This window comes from Geotrypetes seraphini, chromosome 1 (assembly GCF_902459505.1).
Source record: "Geotrypetes seraphini chromosome 1, aGeoSer1.1, whole genome shotgun sequence".
Taxonomy (NCBI): domain Eukaryota; kingdom Metazoa; phylum Chordata; class Amphibia; order Gymnophiona; family Dermophiidae; genus Geotrypetes; species Geotrypetes seraphini.
The window spans coordinates 285,569,708-285,574,298 of record NC_047084.1 but is presented as its reverse complement, the minus strand read 5'-3'; positions in this window follow the sequence as shown (position 1 = coordinate 285,574,298).

Here is a 4,591-nt window from a genome sequence, read left to right as displayed (position 1 = left end):
CTTCTTCCACTCCAATATGCATTTAGTACTGCAAATCACAAAAAGTGCATCGGTTGTAAAAATAAATCTGCTACAAGAACGAATTTGTAAGCATCCGTGCTCAGCCTATGTGCTGCATTCTGAATGCTATGAGAGCACTTTTTAGAAAAGCTTTTAAAATAGAAATCCAGTTTTTTACATGTATAAATTCAGAAATGTACGTGTAAAAGTATATGCAGGCAGTGATTGCATGCATACCTTAAAGAGGGTAATTTTTCAACAGGGCACATGGTTTAAGAGAGCAATAAGGGACCGGATTCTACAAACGACACTGGTATCATTGACTGCCTAAAAAACTACCACCAATCGCATGTCAATCATGCAATGGTGTCACTTGTAGAATCGCAGCTACCTTAAACATAGGCACTGGAAATGTGGGCCAGGCTTTTCAAGGCCTGTTTGATGTGAATCACATCTAAGGAGGAGCCTAAGGATTAGGGTTGCCACCCCCCCTAGCCCCGCCCCCCCAGGCCTGCCTAGTTATGCCCACCCCCGCCCTAATTCTGTCCCCAAGCCTGCCCCAGCCCCAACCCGCACTGCCCAACACAGCTTTTCAAAACCCGGACACAGCGTCAGGTTTTGAAAAGCTGTCCGGACCCCCGGACATGTGCTCAAAAGGAGGACATGTCCGGGGAAATCTGGACTTCTGGTCTGGTCACCCTACTAAGGATGCCTAAGGTTGTTTCTGGCATTAGCCATGCCTACTTTGACCTTAGATATTCTAAGGCAAGAGTGTCCAACCTGCAGCACGAGGGCCACATGTGGCCCCGTGAAGTATTTTGTGCTGCCCCGGTCGAGGGTGATGCAGTGTTTTCGTCTGCTGCCACCAGGTGTTTACCGTCTTGCCAGCTCCCTCCTCTGTCTTGCTGCAGCGTTTATGTGGCCCCAGAAACATTTTTTCAGCCAATGCGGCCCAGGGAAGCCAAAAGGTTGGACACCCCTGTACTAAGGCACTCCTGTAAACGCTATCTAGGGACTGGTTTTGTAGGTGCCTCTAGGCTCCTATATTTTTGTTTTTAAATTATTATTATTATTATTTTTATTTTATTTTATTTTATTCATTTTATCAACATATTTTACAAGTATCCAACTTGTTCTGGCAATACAGAGAATAGGATATAAAAAAAATATATATATAAAGTAAAGGGAATAACAAATCCCATCTATATATATAAAATCGGAGGTATGTATGTGTGTATGTATGTATGTGCCGCGATAACGCAAAAACGGCTTGCCCGATTTGAACAAAACTTGGTATGCTGATCCCTCACTACCTGGGGTGATATGTTCTGGGGGTCTAGCGGCCCACCTGCACACGTGGGCGGAGATACAAACAGAAAATCAGATTTCACCCATTCATGTCAATGGAAAAAATTTAAAAAGCTGCCAACGCAAAAACGGCTTGCCCGATTTGAACGAAACTTGGTATGCAGATCCCTCACTACCTGGGGTGATATGTTCTGGGGGTCTCGCGGCCCTCCTGCACACATGGGCGGAGCTACAAACAGAAAATCAGATTTCACCCATTCATGTCAATGGCAAAAATGTAAAAAGCTGCCATTCTCACTGAAATTCCAACTATAAAACACTTTCTATGACACTATAACCACTAGGGACATCGTTTCTATTCTACCACGGACACCATACATATAGAGTTTGTATGTTCTAACTGTGTTTGTAACTGTTTCCTTCATGCACCCCAGTTCATAATGTTATTACATTACATGAGTACTCACATATGCTGAACTAGGAACACAGGTTCCATTCTGAACCGGGAACAAACTACATGGAGTTTCTTTTCAACCTGAGTTTCCACATATTGAGTTGTTTAAATCAATACTGAAACTTTTGGATGCCACTTATTCCAACAGATCTTCCTTTTCAGTTTAAGAGATTGCAAATTCCAGTGAGACTTGCATTCTCTATCACAATCAACAAATCACAGGGACAGACTATTACATACTGTGGAGTGGATTTAAGATCCCCCTGTTTTTCCCATGGACAACTCTATGTTGCTTGATCAAGGGTGGGTTCACCCAAGAATTTATATGTTCTTGCTCCTGGAGGTGAAACTAAAATTGTTGTTTATAATCAAGTTTTGTGTTAGTTGTATTGTATTCATTTTGTCAAATATTTCACATTATAATTTGAATATTGTACTTTTTATAAAGCTGTAAAAAAATAATTTCATTCACCACTATAAAGTATCTTTATTTCAATCCATTTACTGTGTTATTGCTATAATTAAATACCCGTGCAACGCCGGGGCATCAGCTAGTTATGTAATAAATGTTATCTCTTCCTTAGACCTCAATATTAAGAGCTGAGAGGGAACAAAAAAAAGATAAGGAGATCTTCTACTAAGAAATATATCCAAAATGAGCTTAACGGGTTACTCTTCATCTGTCTTTCTTTCAATTATCCTTTCATTTCCTGGCTTTAAATTATTTTTATATAGTTTTTAAACGGCTTTGCCACTTAAGTTAGAGCAGTAGGGAGCCTATGTGCCTGTATAAAATATTAGCGTAAGTTGCAAGAATCACATATACCTTGAGCAGTTGCAATTGTCTGCGCACTTAGATGCATGTGTAAATTAACATATTTGATCATCTATGCACACAATTGTAAATGCCACCCACACTGCCCAAACTCCCCCCTGCAAGGTTTATTAATTCTTGATAAACTGCCTGTTGCAGGACATTTGTACATGCCCAATCAGCAAAGCATATAAACTAAAACTTAACTTTATATACCGGATCTTCAACCAGATGAAGCTTGACGCGGTTAACAATAAGTTAAAAAAATATGCTAAAATAAAAGGGGATTAATTTTCAGGGTTTAGCAAATAGAAAAGTTCTTAAAGATTTACGAAAAGATTGGAAAGAGCTGGGACACCTCAAAATTAAAGGAAGTTCATTCCATAATTGGGGAAATTGAAAAGCCAGAGAAAGGCTGAAATTCTTGGCTCCTTTAATTCCTTTCCTAGAAGGAAGGGAAAGTTTAAATCGTTGAGTGCCTGTCGCATAAGAACATAAGAATTGCCACTGCTGGGTCAGACCAGTGGTCCATCATGCCCAGCAGTCCGCTCACACGGCGGCCCTCTGGTCAAAGATCTGTGCCCTACCTGAGACTGGCCCTACCTGCGTACGTTCTGGTTCAGCAGGAACTTGTCTAACTTTGTCTTGAATCCCTGGAGGGTGTTTTCCCCTATGACAGACTCCAGAAGAGCGTTCCAGTTTTCTAACACTCTCTGGGTGAAGAAGAACTTCCTTAAGTTCGTACAGAATCTATCCCCTTTCAACTTTAGAGAGTGCCCTCTCGTTCTCCCTACTTGGAGAGGGTGAACAATCTGTCCTTATCTACTAAGTCTATCTCCTTCAGTACCTTGAATGTTTCGATTATGTCCCCTCTCAATCTCCTCTGTTCGAGGGAGAAGAGGCCCAGTTTCTCTAATCTTTCGCTGTACGGCAACTCCTCCAGCCCCTTAACCATTTTAGTCGCTCTTCTCTGGACCCTTTTGAGTAGTACCGCATCCTTCTTCATGTACGGCGACCAGTACTGGACGCAGTACTTCAGATGAGGGCACACAATGGCCCGGCACAGCGGCCTGATAACCTTCTCCAATCTGTTCGTGATCCCCATCTTTATCATTCCTAGCATTCTGTTTGCCCTTTTTGCCACCTGTGCACATTGTGTGGACAGCTTCATCAACTTGTCGATCAGAACTCCCAAGTCCCTTTCCTGGGAGGTCTCTCCAAGTACCGCCCCGGACATCCTGTATTCGTGCTTGAGATTTTTGTTACAGACATGCATCACTTTACACTTATCCACGTTGAACTTCATCTGCCACGTCGATGCCCATTCCTCGAGCCTGATTATGTCACGTTGCAGATCTTCGCAATCCCTCTGCATCTTTACTACTCTGAATAACTTTGTATCATCCCCAAATTTAATCACCTCGCTCATCGTCCCTATGTCCAGATCATTTATAAAAATGTTAAAGAGCATAGGTCCAAGCACCGAGCCCTGCGGCACCCCACTGGTGACGCTCTTCCAGTCCGAGTATTGCCCATTTACTCCCACTCTCTGTTTCCTATGCTCCAGCCAGTTTTTAATCCACGTGAGTATTTCACCCTCAATTCCATGGCTTGCAATTTTCCGAAGTAGTTGTTCATGCGGAACCTTGTTGAACACTTTCTGAAAATCCAGATATACAATGTCGACCGGATCACCCTTGAAGAGCAACAAGAGGAGAGCGGGGGAGAGTTGCCTCCACCGCAGGCACCTCTCACCCTCACTACACCACTTTGGAGAGTAGAGACAGTGGGATTGAGTGGGAGGCAATATAGAGTCCCTGGTAGGGGAAGAGAAAGCAAGATCAGGTGGCTAAATAGGCTGAGCATGGACAGAGAGACAGAGTTAAGAGGAAATGCCATCAAGAGGAATGTGACAAAGTTGTTTATTGTTTTTTGGAAGCTTCTATCCCGCCACTAACGACTGAAGAAACAATGAGATATGACAAATAAAAATGTATGTACTCTCAATGCAAACA